This window comes from Staurois parvus, unplaced genomic scaffold (genome assembly GCF_062004578.1).
Source record: "Staurois parvus isolate SC_StPar_1 unplaced genomic scaffold, SC_StPar_1.0 ptg000704l, whole genome shotgun sequence".
Classification (NCBI taxonomy): domain Eukaryota; kingdom Metazoa; phylum Chordata; class Amphibia; order Anura; family Ranidae; genus Staurois; species Staurois parvus.
Window position 1 is genome coordinate 8,122,253 of NW_028318500.1, and position 19,649 is coordinate 8,141,901.

Below are 19,649 nucleotides of genomic sequence, written 5' to 3' on the forward strand. Positions count from 1 at the left end.
ATGCCTAGCGTGCTGCGTACACTATGATGAGGCTCATTTAGAAAAACAGTTGCAAAGAAAAGATGTTGCCTTTAGCAAACCATTGAGTTCCACCTGTAGTATCTAGTGCTGGATGGAAAGTGAAAATGATTTGTAAAGTCATACATTTAATTTTCTTAAAACTGACCCCACTGGTGCTACTGGCTCCTCCTCTTCCTGATGTGCTGCTATAGGAAGCCACTTCCTTTCATGGCACACCTGCCTGCTCCCACGCCCTGTTCACACGGACAGTGCTGCTCAGCCCCGTCCCCTGCTCCCTTGTCACAGGATTTGACTGACAGCAGCAGGAAACAATGGCTCCCGCTGCTCTCAGCAAAGCCTGTGAGAGAGGGGAGAGCCTCTGCACATGGACACTGCACTGGATAATGGTATCTAGGGGGGGGCTGTGATACTTTAGCATAAACATTGTTTACATGAATGCAAAGAATGTATTCAGGTAAAAAAAAGTTTAGGCTTTACATCCACTTGAATACTAACTTAATTTGTCGGTTTGGCCACTACTTTTCCCACTAACTGTATCTGTAAAGCAGCCATAGACATTTTGTATGTGCATCAATTTGCATAAAAATTGTTTTGCTTTATTGTGTAATGAGAAGCGTCATCTGGTTTATTCTTCTGCCTCGGTTTTATAATTAAATAAAATACTTGTCCATGGAGTCCAGCATTGCTTTCCTCCTTGTGCAGCTCTGTTTCCATGTCACCATCTTAAAATTCAGTTTTTGGGGAGACTTTCTGATAATTATGCACACAACAAGCTCTCATGCGTGCATATATGTTCTGCAAGTACTTTGCAGCTATTTGAGAGCTGGCAGAGTTCTGCGTCATGGCTGGCATGCCAGGTTTCTGCAGGTCTCTGCTACATATTTGGGATCTGGTAGAGACCTATGGCATGTCTGCTTATGTACAGAATGCTGCGCATGCTCAGACATGCTACAGGGCTCTTCCATGTCCTGTATACTAGGCAGAAATCTGCAGTGGGCATGCACCCCCTTATTAAAACATTGCCCCCTGGGATGTGTGACTTGGACAGCCCAGTAAACAAAAGGGCCTACTTAAAAAAAAAAATCTGCCTTTACAATTACTAATATTAACATGTCATACTTGCGTGTTCTGTGCAGTGGTTTTGCACAGTGCAGCCCTGATCCTCTTCTTCTTGGGTCCCCCACCAGCAGCTTGCTATGGGGGCAGCCGAGCTGCTGCTGTGTCCATTTACACACAGACGTGGCTCTGCCCCACACGCACTCTCTCCTAATTGGCTCACTGCGATTGACAGCCACTGAGGAGAGAGAGACCTGGGACAGCTAATGTTCTTATGCACGTTGCTGGATCGAGATGGGACTCGGGTAAGTATTGGGGGAGCAACACACAGAATTCATGAAGGTAAGAAAAACCTTGAGCCTTTGCAACATGGTTGCTCAGCCTGTGGCCCTACTGCTGTTGCGGAACTACAAGTCCCATCATGCCTCAGCCTTTGGGAGTCATGTTTCTAACTGTAAGCCTTGCAAAGCATCATGGGACTTGTAGTTCTGCAACTGCTGGAGGGCTACAGGTTGAGCAACCATGCTTTACAACAGGTGTATTCCTCACCTAGGTATGGAATCAGAAAGTTGATGGCTGCACCTATCTGTAGGTGCTTTATCCTTTGCTTTTCTTAAAATATTCAAACAATCTGTGAAATGTATGAGAGTTCATTTGGTGGGGAAGGTCCTCTTTAATAACTACATTCCATATGTCTAAATTGTGCAGTATGTAGAGTCACTGAAGAATTTGCAATGTGCCTCCTCAGATGGTCAAACTGGAAAATGTGTATCATCTTGGATCACCAAGTGAGAACCTTTTTTGGGTTTTTTTAGCGGGACTTTTGCATGCTTTGAGAGCTGTAATAGTCTAAAGACAAATTAGATTGATTATATTTTTTTTTTTGCTAAAAATGAGGATTCCCTTAGGCAAGGTAGTACACACAGGAGCTCAACCCAGAACGGAGCAGAAGGAAATGTCATCTAAATATACCTATGGTGGTCAGCCAACAACATGCTATATAAAGGATAACTTGCTATATAATCCTTTTTGTATATGTCCTGTTGAACTATTTCTATGGTGACAGCCTGTTTTAACGTTCCCTTTGTGTAATTGTGTCATAATGACTTCCTTATGTGTTTGTTTTAATTCTACAGGTCTGCACTAAACTGCTTTGCAAAGGCTGCATGTATAGTGCAAGATATGTTTTGAGCAAGTTCTTATTGAAACCATGACTTGCCGTACCACACAGTTTTTAAAAGATGTGGTAGAGTGGGTACTGTCTGTGGTATTGCTCTGCATTGTGGGTGGTATCCGTATAGTTCAAGGTTTATGTACAGCAACAGCATATTTACACTAGTTATGATAGACAGTAGTAGGCATGAAATGGAGCCTGTTGGTTTAACCTGCAGCCTGGAAGTATGTGCTTCTATGGCTTTCAGTGTTCTCTTTGGATTTTGGTCCTCGGAGGGTAGTGTTGCCTGTCATGAGATGGATTTGAAGAAGATATATACCAAAAACGTGTTTGAAGGCACGAGGGAGTATGTTTGTTTTATTTAGGTTTCTTGGGGATTGTACAAAGACCGCTTCCACAGCTCAGACAGTGTTGTAGTAGTGTAGGTGATACACGTGGCATTTGCACTATTTGTAGGAAGGATACGCGGATTTACAGTGTTGATAATTGGCAAAGTGTATTGTTCTCAAACGTCCAATAATAAGAGAGAATGTAAAATAATTTGTAAAATGCAAGTGAATAATCCTTTACTACATGTACAGTACTTAGCATTGTAAGACTGAAGTCATAATTGGGGATGCAACTGATGCTGGTTCTAGGTGCCTAATTGAAAAAAATTGGCATTTAAAGTTTACTTCTTTTTTTGTTTGCTACAGCACCAAACATTTTGTGTTGGTGTAATAGTACATACCCTATTACCTGCAGGCAGCTGCTTCTGCTAAAAATCATTGTCTTCTACACAATCGCTGGATACAGCCCTGCACAGCTGTTTTCCCGATGCTGTGAGAGCAGACACTGCTACTGAGAAAAGTTGCACTGCTTGCCTGCCCCCTTCTGCCCTCTCCACCATTCACAGAACTCTTTATTGTCCCATAATGCATAGCTTTCTGTGAATGGAGAAGAGGTTGAGTGGCAGAATCTACACCACTCATTTACACAATGTTGTACACTGTGGAAGTGTAGTGACATGACCAATATGGATGGTGGAGAGCGCAGAAGGGGGAGGATGAGCAGGGCAGCTTTTCTCAGTAGCTGCTTGGCTACTTAGGACTGCATCCAGCTGCTGTGAAGGAGACTGTGGGGTTGATTTTTGGCAGAATACTAATGTATCCAGTATTAGGCTCTGGCCGTTTTGTATCGTGGGCAGAATTGCTGGGATTCTGCCCGCAATCCCAAAATGGTGTACAAAAATGACACAATCGCACCATGCATATTCAGCAGAGCGGGAGCTTCTTTTGTGGCGACAAACTTTGTGCAATTGTAGCGCGATTTATCGAGTGATAGTTGGGGCATAATCACACCAAGTTTAAGGTGCCATTGAAAATGAATGGCACATGAAAATGCTTGGTGTGATGTTTTTTTTTTTCACAGTGTTTTGGGATCACAGACAGAATTGCACCGATTTTGCCCACGATACAAAATCCCATGTGTGAACAGAACCTTACATATTATTATTATTATTATTATTCAGTATTTATAAAGCGCCAATAGTTCGCTCAGCGCTGTACATTACAAAGGGGGACAGAACATGTGACAGAACAATACCAATACAATGCAAAACATGAGGGGATCGAGGGCCCTGCTCTTTCAAGCTTACAATCTAGGAGGGAGGGGATGGTGGCACAGGAGGAGATAGCTGTGGGGGATGGAGTGGTAGGAAGAGTGGAGGAGGTCGGCAAGTTAGCAGGGGGCGGGGTAGGCTTCCCTGAAGAGATGGGTTTTCAGGGTGCGCCTAAAGGAGAGGAGAGTAGGTGATAATCTGATGGGTTGGGGCAGGGAGTTCCAGAGGATGGGTGACACCCTGGAGAAGTCCTGGAGGCGGGCATGGGAGGAGGAGACCAGGGAACTAGAGAGAAGGAGGTCTTGTGAGGAGCGGAGTGTGCGTGCTGGGCGGTACTTGGATATTAGGTCAGTGATGTAGTTCGGGGCAGTATGGTGGACAGCTTTGTACGTCAGTGTTAGGATTTTGAATTTGATCCGTTGCGCAATCGGAAGCCAGTGGAGGGATTGGCAGAGGGGGGTGGCGGAAACGGAGCGGTTGGAAAGGTGAATGAGTCTGGCAGCCGTATTCAGGATGGACTGAAGCGGGGATAGCCAGCGGCGAGGCAGGCCAGTGAGGAGGGAGTTGCAGTAGTCGAGTCGCGATATGATGAGGGAGTGGATGAGCTGTTTAGTGGTTTCTGGAGTTAGGAACGTGCGGATTTTGGCGATGTTGCGGAGGTGGAGTCTGCATGAGTTTGTTAAAGAGTGGACTTGGGGCTGGAAGGATAGGTTGGAGTCCAAAATGACACCAAGTACTCTGGCCTGCGGGGCGGGTTTGATGGTGGCGTTGTTGGACATGATGGAGAAGTCAATGGGGGGTGGTGTCCGGGCTGGAGGGAAGACAAGAAACTCGGTTTTGGAGAGGTTCAGTTTAAGGAAGTGGAGCGACATCCAGTCTGATATGTCGCTCAACAGGTGTGTGATTCGGGCGGAGACCGAGGGGGTGAGGTGGGGGGTTGAGAGATAGATTTGTGTGTCGTCGGCATAGAGGTGGTAGTTGAAGCCGTGAGAGTGTATGAGTTGGCCAAGGGAGGAGGTGTAGATGGAGAAGAGAAGGGGCCCGAGGACAGAGCCTTGGGGGACCCCAACAGAGAGGGGGAGTGAGAGGGAGGTGGTGGCATTATAGGTAACGCTGAAAGAGCGTTGTGACAGGTAGGATGAGAGCCAGGAGAGAGCAGAATCTCTGAGGCCGAGGGAGTGTAGTTTTTTGAGGAGGAGGGGGTGGTCGACTGTGTCAAAGGCCGCAGAGAGGTCAAGGAGTAGGAGCACTGAATAGTGGCCATTAGCTTTGGCGGTTAGCAGGTCGTTGGAGAGTTTGAGTAAGGCAGTTTCGGTGGAGTGTAGGGGACGGAAGCCGGACTGTAGGGGATCGAGGAGGTTGTTGTCGTTGAGGTGAGAGCATAGGCGGGCGTAGACTAGGCGCTCGAGGAGTTTAGATGTAAATGGGAGCAGGGAGATGGGTCTGAGGTTGTTCGGGTCATTGGGGTCCAGGGAGGGCTTTTTAAGTATGGGGGTGATGTGTGCATGTTTCAGAGGGGAAGGGAAAGTGCCGGAGGAGAGGGAGAGATTGAAGATGTGGGTGAGGGAGCGTAAGATGGAGGGGGAGGGAGGTTGTAGGAGTTGTGTGGGGATAGGGTCAAGGGGGCAGGTGGTGAGGCGGGCATCAGAGAGGATCTTGGAGACTTCTTCGATGGTAGTAAGGTCAAAGGTGCGGAGTGTTGGGGGAGCTTCAGTATGAGGAATGTAGGGTGGGGTGGGAGAGGAGGTCAGAGCAGTGGTGGGGCCGTGGGAGAGGGGTGTAGAGGGGGTAGCTGAGTGAGGGGGAAGGGGGTTGGAGGGAGTTTGAGCAGCGACGAAGTCCCTGTGGGTTATGTCGAGGGGGAGGGGGGATGAGGGGGTAGCTGTGTGAGAGGGGACGGGTTGAGAAGGCGTGTGAGTTGCGGCAATGTCCTTGCGAATTGTGTCAATCTTGTTTTTGAAGTGATTGGCAATCTCAAGGGCAGTGAGTGAGGTGCTGGGTGGAGGTGGGGGTGGCGAGAGTAGAGAGTTGAAGGTGGAGAAGAGTCGGCGAGGATTGGAGGAGAGGGCCTTGATGAGGGTCAGGAAGTAGGCTTGTTTGGCAGTATGGAGGAAGGAGGTGTAGGTGTGGAAGGCAGATTTGTATCGGGTGAAGGCTTGTTGGGATTTGGTTTTGCGCCATAGTCGCTCCAGGGCACGACTGTGTCGTTTGAGGGTTTTGGTGTGATCAGTCTGCCAGGGCTGGAGCGGTCGGGGTCTGATGTTGCGTGTGGTTAAAGGCGCTAGTGAGTCAAGGGCTGTTGACAGCGCATTGTTGTAGGCGGTCATAGCCAAGTCGGGGCAGGACAGGGGGAGGATGCTGTCATGGAGTTGATCAACTGCGGAGTGGAGGGAGGCAGGGTTAAGGTTGCGGAGGTTACGGCTGGTAGTAGTGTGACATTTGGAGGGGTAGGCGTTGGAGGATGAGGAGATAGAGAAGGTGATCAGGTTGTGGTCAGAGAGAGGGAAGGGGGTGTTAGTGAGGTTGTGGGGAGCGCAGCGGTTGGAGAAGACAAGATCAAGGATATTACCGTCGGAGTGGGTGGTGGATTGTATGCACTGTGCAAGTGCAAAGGAGGAGGTTAAGTGGAGGAGACGGGCTGTGTCCGGGTTGTCGAGGTTGACAGGGATGTTGAAATCCCCAAGGATGATAGTGGGTAGCTCAGAGGAGAGGAAGAAGGGTAGCCAGGAGGAGAAGTCTTCCAGGAAGCGGGGTATGGATCCAGGAGGCCGGTATATCACAGCAATCTTCAGGGGGGTTGGGGAGAATAGTCGGACGCAGTGGGCCTCGAAGGAGGAGAAGGATAGGGAGGGGGGGTTTGGGAGGACTCGGAAGGTGCTCAGCGGTGATAGGAGCAGGCCAACCCCACCACCTTTACGACCGTTGGGCCTGGGTGAGTGGGTCCAGGTGAGACCTCCGTAGGAGAGTGCAGCAGGGGAGGTAGAGTCAGTGGGCTGGATCCAGGTTTCCGTAATCGCCAGGAGGTTGAGGGAGCGGGAAACAAAGAGGTCGTGGATGGCGGTAAGCTTGTTGCACACCGATCGGGCGTTCAGGAGTGCACATGAAAACGGGGGGGAGATTTAAAGTTTGGTGCTGCCCCCCCCCCCCCACCTCTCTAGCATTACTGAAAATTATTGCAGCAAAGAAATAAATACAAGTTGTTTGTAAGGAGTAGATGCTTTTTACCAGATACTTGCACATTCTGCAGAACCATTGAGCTATTAGGCTAATGTATACACAGTTGGGCTTTGGGGGGGGGGGGGGGGGTAAACACAAATGCATGCCCATAGAAGTACACATTAATATCAGACTGGAACAGTGTCATTTTGTTACATGTGATTGGGATCCATGATCTGGTACTTTAGAGGTTAAGACGTGAGGAAGAGTCCCCATTTATCCATGTTAGTAGACCACTTATATGATAGATCTCTGCTGAACGGGACCATGCTGTCAGCCTTGTTTTGCTCCGCGTATCCTGGATTCCTGAGCTGGAGCTGGTGTTTGAGTAACAAGGTGTGTACTAGGACTGCTGACATTGCTTGGAGATGGAATTGTAGGGGGAAGGGTTTTTGGCTTGTGATAGAGGGGTGTGGGAGGAAGGGCCTGCTTCCTTACATTGCTGGGTTTTGCTTCCTTTCAATTTCAGATGTTTGCTTAGATGCTGAACTTCAGGCAATAGATCGGTGTAATCGCTGCCTTGTACTCTGTCCATGCTGGGGATTAGAAAGTATTGGTTTGTCTCCGTCATTCCAGAGAAATCTGTTCTATAGTAATGGTTAATAATGATGCCACATGGCTCCCGCATTCTTAGTTGTGAATGGCTAATGTCACGTCACTCATTCTTTCTGTAATTGCACGGAGACAAATGATTCTAATTAGAAGATGTGCTCTGACCCTTCACAGGCTTTGTGTGTATGCATTTTGTTTTTATAATACTTTTTAGTCTAACTGAAAGAGAAAAGCAAATTAAAGCCATATCTGTTTAGAAATCATTAAGGAGCAATATATGCCTGCCAGCTATTATGTGACGAGTATAGACTCCCCATTCCTGGGCAGTTACTCACTGGATGAGTATATGAGGTTACACAAGATAGGATTACAGTGCAGAGTGGTGTGTAATGAGTCTACTGGGTATGAGGACACTGGGGGCTCTGTTTCACTGTTTCCTACTTAGATATCCACGCTTTGTGCAGCTGTTTGTTAGTTACTTGCAAAACATCTTATGAATAGCAGTAGTTGACTATGTTGATGGATTTAACTGTTATACCAGTCATTTTCTTCCATTCTTAGTGTTACTAAACCCAGGACCCTGCATTCACTGTATCTGGTCTCCCACAGTACACACAACATGGAAGTGCAATTATTTTAGTAAATATAAACTGAAAAATACCTCTTATCAGCAGTGTATAGCAGTCTTGTAACTTCTCAGTGTCCTGCAGAGCACTGGTCAAAGCTTGCGAGAGGAGTTTTCATTCTCTCCTCATTGTCCTATGAGGCTGCATGACCCTCTGGACAGTGCTGATTGGCCCTGTGCTGAGCACATGCACCCTCCCAAAGAACAAAAAAAAAACCTCTCTAGCAATACACACCTGTACTATCAGCAGATGTATTGGGGTCATTAGAAAAAGAAAAAAAAATCAGAGAAGACAGGCTCAAACAGCCTTTACAGTGCCGAGGGTTAACCTTTAGGTTCCACATTGAGTATAACAAACATGCTGTACTGCATATACAGACTGAATTTATTGTTGTGGGTTTAGGAACGCTTTAAGGACTTTTTTTTTTTTAAAGGACAATAGATGTGCATGATGGCAGAGATGTGCTAAATGTGTTGTTTTTTTTGTTTTCCTTGATATCTTTTATTCTGGTTATTATATTTATATTTGATATGTACATAATATTTAGCTTATTTATATTTAGCCAGCTTCAGTTTATATCTCTTGCTTAGTGAACATAAAGTTACCCAGATGCCAGAAATGCACTGCTCTCATTTCCTGCATGTTGCTAGGCCTTTTGGCTAAGATCAAGTGTAGTATCTGTTCTTATCAGTGTCCAGTAGGGTGGGTCCAATGTCACTCTTCCCTTTTTTTAGGAATGACTGGCTGTATTGTACCTCTGCTGGTATGACTGAGACTCTGAAGGCTAGTACCGACTGGAACCCGAAATCCAGGTGCCCACAGAGACCGTTGGGGCATGAGAGTAAGTCCCCCGGGAAAACTGGTTGGGCCCAGTTCCTCCTGATTTGAACGGGTCTACCTTATCTGGCCATGGGCTGGGAAGGCAGAGAGTCTGTGGTGTCTGTGCCCCCTGGGAGTGTTTGCCCTAGGGGTGCTCTTAGTAGCACTTGGGCATGGGATACTCATGGTGCGAACAAGCGCCTGGTCACGGCACTAAAACGTCTGCACTGCGCCTCTATGGGCTAGGTACGGGGCAATTTTTGCTACCAGGCTCTATTTATTTTCTCCTCACGTTTGTCACTCTTTCACTTGTGTGTGGTTTTTTTTTTTTTTTTTTTTTTTTTTTCCCCCACTCGATGGAGGGTGTGTGTCTTCGGTCCTGCCCTGATGTGTAGGGGGAGGATGTGTGGCCATCAGTTTCCTTCCTCACCTTAACCTGGGGGGGGTTCTCTTCAAAAGAGCCCCTCAACCCAGTACTCAGTGGTTGGCTTCAGCTGACCACGAGGACAGGGGTCTGCCAGGTCTTTTGGCTAGGTGGACCATGTTTGTAACCTTGTCCCCGTCAGGAGCCTTGTGCCCTGAAGGTTCAGGGAAAGGTATTACCCCTTGTGGGGGTGGACAAAAGCACATCCTTAAGTGCACTTTTTTTGTGTGTGTTTACATGCACACTTTTTTTTTTTTTTGATCACTTACAGGTTTTTGTTTTTGGGCACCACCATGGATTAAAAAACAAAACAATTATGCTTCCTGGTCAAGAACCTGGTTTCGGTCCATCCCACCTTTTGCGTGGCATGTAGTTTTCTCTTGCAGGTAATGTGAGCTTTGTTTGCAGAACTGCAGCACTGACTGGTGGGCAGGTTGGAGCAGTATGGAGAGCCTGTGTAATTCACAAATGTCTGACTTGGATCAGCCCCCTGCTGCAGCCTCTTGCCTTGTGACTTGCTACAGTTAGTGTTGCAGTTTGAGGAAATGCTTTTTGCAGCTCGCTGATGACATCCTGGTATCACCACAATTCTGCCACGATTCCAAATCATGGCAAAACGTGACACGAGCTTGAATGGCACCCCAAGCACAGCGTGATTTTGCAGCTATTGACGCGCATATCTCAGCTGAACCGGCTGAGATTCGATCCATCTATGGCTGGATTAAAAGGGGAAGATGCACTTTGACCTATTGTGCACATACGTAGGCCAAATAAATAAGGTGAGTGGAAGGTGGTGGTTCATGTGTGGCGTCAAATATGAAAATTAGAAGGGATTGAATAGTACAAATAAAGACTTTGATTTTCATTGGACTTTAAGCACTATATACATGCAGTGATATGGAATAAGATGATTGCATGTCATGTAAAGAATTTTCCACGCACAGGTCAATTTTGGTTTGAAATTGATATATGGTGTTCTTTATTTTGCTTTGTTGATTTCTGAATATAAGGTATACCAAAAATTTGTGAGGGATATGTTACAGTGAAGGAGCTGCACTGTATTTTTGGAGATTATCAGCATGTTATGAATAGTGTATGGGAACACATAATATTGCACATAAGTTCTTTTCGTTTTATACACTGGTTGCACTTTTAGTAGATTATTGATTGCACAGTCTGTTTATTAAGGTGCAAATATTTGGTTTCCTACATAGGAGCAATATTATAGTTCACTAAGGCTAATCTGATTTCAGATCGCTTTTTAGAGGCATTTAACAGGCAGTGATGAGGCTCTATGAATTCCTCTCACCACCTGTAAATGCTGCATCACAACCACATGCATTACATACCATTGCAGGGTGGTTGTTGTGTGGCCCTATTCACTTTAACTGGTCACATTCACCAGTGGTACTGCCTGACGCATGCAACAGGACTATCATTTTACTGTGGCATGTATACAACCTCATCTAGCTGCCTTTGCAGCTTAAGGTAGGCACGGCTCAACTTCCCTCTTTTTCTGAGCACCCCCCACACCATCTCCTTCTTCGTTTAACATTCAAACGGTCAGCGGTGCAAAAAGAGGCATCAATTCTTGTAGGTAAATTTGGCTGTTCAGCAGGGACTGGCCGAATTTTGATCCATCTACGGGCAGCTATAGCCATCTGTGCTGTGTGTATTCTGATGGCAGGGAAGCTCCATGGGAGGGATTCCCCCATCCACACCCCCGCTTGTTGAACGAAAAAGTGAAGCATGTATGGCCTGTGATCAAAGAAGGGGGGTACAGAGAAAGGGGAGAAGTTAGGAAGCCAAAAATATCTTTCGAACCCTCAATTTCTCAGTCTTAATTGTATTCTCCGCTGTTACTTTGGTATAAGAGTATCTTATTTGTTGTGTGTAACAATGCTGTGATTGTGTGTTGACATTTTCTCTTCAGTGGGCAGTGTCATTTCTGTAGTTGTAGGGCTTTGTATGCTGCGCTGGTATTGCGGAGGTGCAGCGAGTGCCAACTTGCAGGGAATGTTAGGATTCCTTGAAACGTTTCTCTCCTGTGATGGAAACAGGCCCTGAGGGTAGCATTGCAGAAATCACTGTGGAATGTAATCTTACTGTACCCGCCTTCCATGTTTTTCAATAAAAATTCCTCACTTCATCTGTTAACATACCATCAGCTTTCCTGCTGAGTTGTCTCGCATGTACTCAACCTGAAGCGTCATAATTCACTAAAGCACCAGCTAGCATATATGAAAGATCTAATGATAATAAGCAAGACCTTTGGGGAAAATGGAGAAGGTTATTACAGCTTAAAAAGCAAACATCTTTTGCCACAGGCTTTCTGACAAACTGCTACATTTCCTTTGTCCTTATGGACTCACATTCTCTAAAATTGCTAAAAATGCTGTTTATGGCAGTAGAGAATGTACTACAGATGTGTGCCACACAGAATGTGAATTCAGCTAGGTGTGGTGCCACTGATTAAGGCCCCTTTCACACGGGCGTTCCGTATGTCCGTTTTTCATCTGTCCATTTTTTACAGATGAAAAAAGCAGACCCATGTATTTCTTTGGACTAGCAGATTTAAACGGATGATCATCTGCTTTTTTGAACAGAAGAAAAGCCTATTTTTTTTTTTTCTTTCATTTTAAATAAAATTAAAACCAGAAAATGGATGGAAAACTGATTCGTTTTCATCAGTTTAGTAATGTTTTTTCCAAAAAAACAAAAACCGGAACACCTGTGTGAAAGGGACATATGCGTCCCATAGTCACAAATGTAAACAAACGGTGTAGTGAGAACTTGGAAGTGAAAAAAAGCTGCTAGCACTAAAAGGTGACCAACCCAAAATAACAAATGTGCAGCACTATAAATGCTACATGTAACTTGTATATAGCAATGCACAATCACAAAATGCAAGTGAATCATGTAATAAAGTTATAAACTGTGAGGCATACAATGCTGGTAGTAGTAATAACATTCATCAATGATCACCAAAGCGTGAATAGTGCAGAGTGACTGATAAATAATAGTCCTTTAACTGTTGAACATGAAAATCGGTGACAACAATGCAGTGGTGACACCTCTTCCATGCTACCTTCACCCTTATGCACTCACCAGAAAACTGCCAAACCTACGTCCAGAATAAGAACAGTGATGGACTCCTTCCTCATGGTGGACTCCCAACAGAAAGTGACCAAGATATACCTGGATGGAATATGGCCAAAAGGTGTTCCAAATGGTCGGACTTCAGTAAGCTCAGACCGGGAAGGACATAACAACCCTCTCTCACAAGTCAGACAACTCCAATTCGAAATCCATAGTCACAACATACACTTTTTTTTCTTTTTTTTTTTTTACATAGCATTATAATAGTAATAAAAACCATACTTATTTTTGACAATTCAATATAAGTTTACATTGAAAATCTCCTTTCATGTTGTGAGTTCCGGCTGTTTGCTGGTCAACTTTCCACAAGCTCCTGGATTCCCCATACCCTGTGCAGCTTCTCCGCTGCTTATTCCTTTTGGTTTACTTTCGATTTCTAAGGTACCTTGCTGCTTGTAGGCAGTAAATCCTGTACTGACTCTGCCTCTTGCAACTCCTTCTCTCAGCACCTCCTGTAGTTCAGAGGACAGGCTCTGTGAAATGTGTGACACAGCAGTGTCTACTCAGGGCGTAGGGAATACTTTTCACAGAATTCAAAGATGTACAGTGATGGAAAAAAGTATTTGATCCCCTGCTGATTTTGAATGTTTGCCCATTCACAAAGAAATGATCAGTCTAAAAATCGAATGGTAGGTGTATTGTAACACTGAGAGACAGAATAGTAACACAAAATTCAAAAGAAATGTATGTCTAACAAATTATGCACTGATTTGCATGTTCATGAGGGAAATCCGTATTTGATCCCCTTCACAAAACATTACTTGGTACTTGGTGGCAAATCCCTTGTTGGCAATCACAGAGGTCAGACGTTTCCTGTAGTTGGCCACCAGGTTTGCACACATCTCAGGAGGGATTTTGGCCCACTCCTCTTGGTAGATCCTCTCCAAGTCATTAAGGTTTGGTGGCTGACGTTTGGCACCTCGAACTTTCAGCTCCCTCCACAGATTTTCAGTCAGATTAAGGTCTGGAGACTGGCTGGGCCACTCCAGGACCTTAATGTGCTTCTTCTTGAGCCACTCCTTTGTTGCCTTGGCCGTCTGTTTTGGGTCATTGTCATGCTGGAACACCCATCCACGACCCATTTTTAACGCCCTGGCTGAGGGAAGAAGGTTCTCACCCAAGATTTGACGGTATGTTGCCCCGTTCATCGTCCCTTTGATGCGGTGCAGTTGTCCTGTCCCCTTAGCAGAAAAACACTCCCAAAGCAGAATGTTTCCACCACCATGTTTGACAGGTGGGATGGTGTTCTTGGGGTCATAGGCAGCATTCCTCCTCCTCCAAACACGGTTAGTTGAGTTGGTGCCAAAGAGCTCAATTTTGGTCTCATCTGACCACAACACTTTCAACCAATCCTCCTCTGAATCATTCAGATGTTCAGTGACAAATTTCAGACAGGCCTGGACATGTGCTTTCTTGCGCAGAGGGACCTTGCGGGCACTGCAAGATTTCAATCCTTGTCGGAGTAGTGTGTTACCAATTGTTTTCTTGGTGACTGTGGTCCCAGCTGCCTGGAGATCATTGACAAGATCCTCACGTGTAGTTCAGGGATGATTCCTCACTGTTCTCATGATCATTGACAATCCACGAGGTGAGATCTTGCATGGTGCACCAGACCTAGGGAGACTGACAGTTGTTTTGTGTTTCTTCCATTTGCGAATGATTGCACCAACTGTTGTCACCTTCTCACCAAGCTGCATGGCGATAGTTTGGCAGCCCAGTCCAGCCTTGTGCAGGTCTACAATCTTGTCCCTGACATCCTTGGACAGCTCTTTGGTCTTTGCCATGGGAATCTTATTGTTTGATTGCTCCTGTGGACAGGTGTCTTTTATACAGGTAACAAAATGAGATTGGCAGCACTCCCTTTAAGAGACTGCTTCTAATCTCAGCTTGTTACCGCTATGAAAGTCACCTGGTAGCCAGAAATCCTGCTGAATGATAGGGGATCAAATACTTATTTCCCTCGTGAACATGCAAATCGGTGCATAATTTGTTATATGCATTTCTTTTGAATTTTTTGTTGCTATTCTGTCTGTGTTACAATACACCTACCATTCCATTTTTAGACTGACCATTCCTTTGTGAGTGGGCAAACATTCAAAATCAGCAGGGGATCAATACTTATTTCCTTCACTGCAAATGTGTGGGGATCTCCATGAAGTAAGTGTGCAGACTTCAAGATCATTCAGATTATTGTTGTATTCTAGACCTAATTCAGTGTGGAAATTTAATATGATTTACATTTTTGACCCTAGATACACTTAAAAGTATATGTAAACCTTCACCTATATGTGATTTCCCTGCGGCTGGGTTTGCTTGTGCACAGCAGCCCAATAATTTGGGTACTGTATCCCCTGAAAACACAGGGAAACTGTCACTGCACTTTTTCAGAAAATGTGGCTGCAGGGAAACTGCATAGTGCAGTGTGGTTTCCAGTACGTGGGGGTGCCATTACAAATAATGGTACCCCTATGCATCTGAGCAGCAGCATGATTTTTTTTCACGTTTGCTGGTGGTTGTGGTTCCTGGAACAGGTGCAGTCCTGTAGAGGCAGCCACCTGCACACATGTGAACTTCGCCTAATAGGAAAGCAGAGGGACTGGCAGGAACCCCAGGGATTTCACACAAGGTAAGCAAAAAAAAAAGAGCAGGATACTTTTTCATACAAGTACATGATACAGCAGGCACATATCGGGAATAAGAAATGTTGGATTTACATATTCTTTAAAACTGAGCCATGGCTAATAAAGCATACATGTGTATGTGAGTTGTGTGAAAGATTTCCTATTCAAATTTTTTATTCACTAACCACTGTAATAGCAATGTGCAGACTGTTTCTTGGATTTATCAGCTAGGTCATATTAATCAGTGGACAGTCAAAGATCAGATCAAAAGGATATTTTGAAGAATATTGTTTCCTATAGTATTCTCCCATGCATAAGAAAAAAAAAGCTATGAAAAATTGTGCATCCCAACACAAAATCGTAAACTTAAAAATGTTGCTTGTGTGGTTTTTTTTTTTTTTTTTTTTTTTTTTTTTTGTGGAATATTTTGTAAAAATGTTTTACATTTAGCGAACACATGCGACCAAATAAATATTTGTCTCTTTATTGGACTTCAATACCAGATATTGTTGCATTTATTAAAAAGTGTCAACTATTGTATTAGTGGTTGTTAACTTGGGATCTGCCTGACTTTTTCTGCTCGTCAGGTATCCTTATTGTTAATGAATTTTATTTGTGGCCCAAGACAATTCTTTTTACAATGTTGCCCATGAAAGTCAAAAGGTTGGACACTCTTTAAAGTGTGTCTATGCCCACAATTTTTTTTTTAATTTTAGGATAGGATGGAAGCAAGATTCTAACTGTACGCTCATGCGGATGTTGATCACCGGGTTCCAGCCAGCGATTCCTAGCTGGGACTCTGTGATCGTTGGCAAAGCTGAGAGGGGAGATATCTGTGTGTAAATAACACAAATCACTCTCCTGAAAGCATGGACATGCTGCTTTCTATCTCTTTAGAGCAGAAAGATAGAAAGCAGCAGGCCTTCCTAGTAAAACAGTAGTAAAATCTGTACCACCATTTGTAGATGCTATAACTTTCATGTAAACCAATTAATATATACTTGTTGGGATTTTTTTTTTTTTTTTAGCAAAGTAGTAGTAGAATACATTTTGGCCTAAATGTATGAAGAAATTATATTAAAATTTGTTTTATTGGATATGTTTTCTAGCAAAAAGTTAAAAATATTTTTCTTCCAAAATTGTCGGTCTTTTGTTATAGCACAAAAAGAAAACCCGCAGGGGTGATCAAATACCATAGAAAGAAAGCTATATTTTGTAGGAAAAAAGGACCTCAATTTCATTAATGTACATAGTTGCATGGCCACGCAGTTGTCAATTAAAGTAATGCAGTGCTGTATTGCAACAAATGGCCTGGTCATGAAGGGGGGTAAAGCTTCTGGAGCTGAAGTGATTAACAGCATTTTGACTTCTACCTGTGTTTCCGTTGGAGAGATTTCCTCTAACTTCTTGTCCTATGGACAACTTTTATACCAGAAAAGTAAATGAATCTCCCAAACTGTAAAACTTTACTGGATTTTTAATCTTTCCCCCGCTCTATCCAAAACTAAAAACAGACCATACATACACTTTACGTGATACCCTTTATTGGTCACTTAAGTTATTAAAGATGCAGGCTTTGGGGATGACTTGGATACAGTTCTGAAAATGATACTGAAACCCTCTTATTTAGGCCCTGTTCACATGGTCTTACCTATCCGTAGACAGACTGTAAAACAAGCAGACTGCGTTCTGATCCATGCATCGGATGTGCACTCCAGGATGTGCTTGGAGATCTGTCCAGGAAGACCTGTGCATCCCACATGGATGAACATGGACCTTTGCATGGGTGTTTGGATAGGAGCAATGAAATAGAACAATTTAAAAAAAAATGCACCTGTGGGGTTAATTTACTAAAGGTAAAGAAAATTTAAAAAAAAAACAGCATTTTTGCTTACACATGTTTGGATGATGGAACAACTGCACCTGCATAATGCAGTCTATTTACTTTTAGTAAACTACACTTCAGAACAACTATTCTGCACAACCCTAACAGCAGCTCAGCAAACTGAAGATACAGACACAAGAATGAGAAAACCTTAGCTTCTGGGCAAGCTTCCTCCCCCCCCCCCCCCCCCCAATTCTTGCTTGCTGTTGAAAGTCTGGGCTAGTACATCTGTAACAATAAACATAATTCAAAGTATTTATATTGCTCAACACGTAGAGTAGCGAACATATGTCATTGATGTAATTTCATGAAAGTACTCTGGTTTTAAGACCCAGTGGGCCTTGTGTGAAAGTGTCCATGTGAAGGATATCAAATCAAATGCAAATTTGCCTTGTAAAATGACAGGGGAAGTGGGGGAAAAAAAAAAACATTCTTTTTGACAATGATATTTTTGGGCACAGTGGGAGACATTTATTAACTCAATTGCATATATGCAAATATGCAGTTTCCATGAAAAGTGAGAATTTCTTCACCAGCGAAGACTCTTGTCTTTCATCTGGAGGGCCTCTCGACCCAGAATCAGTAAACAAATCTTATTTGCTTGTAAGACCGAGGGTGGGTTATCTGCAGTCAGCAAAGCCCATACTCCCTGCAAATTGGAGAGCTGTGACTCTGACTTGTCTGCTTCACAGCAAGCAGCTATTTTTATTGAAGCTTTTAACTGAGCCATACCATACAGTAGGGGTCTCCAAGCTTTTCAGTACAGTGGCCACATTGTGTATATTCTAAATATTTGTGGGCTGAAAAAAATCCTTTTTTATAAATTAAAAGATGAAGTTTTTTAATTTTTGGATTTTTTTGGAATTGGCATGATAGGTTTCAAAACAAAGGAGAGATAACTTCAGTAAAACAAAGCAGATTCCCCCTTTACTTCCGCGTCTTCAGCTTTCTCTAATCCCCCTGCTGGGGAAAGCACATCGTTGGTTGCTAGGATGCCAGCAGTCCAAACGGTTAGCTGATGTGCAAAGCAGACCTGACACTGCTGGGGCAGACATTTCATTGATTGCTAGGATGCCAGCTGTCTTTGCGACCAAATAATGGGGTGATCACAGCGCAGTGGGTGGAACCTGACCCTAGCTGCAGGCCATATTTAATCCTGTAGCTGGCCAGATGTGGCCCACGGTCCAATATTTGGAAACCCCTGCCAATCGGGGTGAGTCACAGATGAGTTATTTAGTTGAAGCCGTTACTCGTCTAGCTGCTTGAACTGTGATGTAAAAGATTTTTAAGGGCTCGCTCACACCAGATGCATTGTGGTTGTTCTGGCAGTTATTTCTAGCTCAGCCCCAAAGCATAGACCAGGCTAAATGCTTTTGTTTCCAGTGCTGTCAATACACACCATAGTATGTGTGTTTGAATTGTTAACTACCTTAAAGCCCCTGTGGTAAATGGAATTGTATTGTAATATCACTCTTGACATTTCAATAAAGATTTCTGTAATATATATAAAAAAAAAGTAAACCGTGTGCTGTGCTGGCATTGATACACACTGGTGTCTGCGTTCAGTGTGGCTTGCTGGTGAGACTGAGCCCTAAAGTCTGGTTACAGTCCGCATCTAACAGCTAAAGCTGGCTGCACACTATATGAATTTTGACTCTTTCCTGAAGAACCAGCTATTTGCTTCATGGGTGGCCCTGTTGGGTTCCTCTCATACAAAGGCAAGCTGCCAAGATCTTCTCTCCTGGATTTCAGTGACTGTTTAAAACATGAATGTCTTCATAATGCATAGAGATACAGAGGTAAATGAGTGCTTCGTAGTGCTTTTACAGCTTAATTTAATGTGCGTTATGTAGGCACAGGTTCTCTTTACGTTCCTATTAATTGTCCACTTTGCCAGAACACTGATGCTCTCCTTTGACAGAGGCAATGGCCATCTGAGTGAGGAAGACCCAGTTTCCAGGTTTTTAAAGAAAAACCTGGAAACTGGGTTTCCAGGTTTTTACAAATTCAGCTTCCACTTAATTAAGCAGAAATGTAAAAATACAATTTTGCTAAGTGCCGTGACTGAATTAGGGCTATTGCAATTGGCCATACATTAGGCATACGGCCATCCAGAGTGGGTTTCCCTATCCTTTTAAGATCTTTCCTCATTGGTATGAGGAAGACATGTTTGTTTATCACAGAAGCGAGCAAGATTCTGCACAGTTGTGCTTTTTTTTTTTTTTTTTTCAGAAATCGACAAAATCTATTGCTAGGATAATTGACAGAATTGGCCCTATATTGGGACATTTATTGTGTGTGACTGAATTTGATTGGAAACTCCTGGTGGCAGGTGCTCCTGCAAAGGAGTTTTATTTTGGTTGTATGCAAGTATGAGAAATACCGTATTTTTCGCTCCATAAGACGCACTTTTTTTCCCCCAAAAAAGGGGGGAAAATGTCAGTGCGTCTTATGGAGCGAATATAGAGCGGCCGGTCCCGTATTTCCACCGCCGCC

General features: G+C 44.1%; 1 protein-coding gene and 1 pseudogene across 1 annotated transcript in view; both read left to right on the forward strand.

The window, feature by feature from the left end:
* Positions 1-19,649, forward strand: part of LOC149446005 (paxillin-like) — a 67,017-nt gene that overhangs the window by 11,908 nt on the left and 35,460 nt on the right. The window lies entirely within an intron of this gene.
* On the forward strand, positions 8,885-9,041 carry LOC149446008 (U2 spliceosomal RNA; annotated as a pseudogene).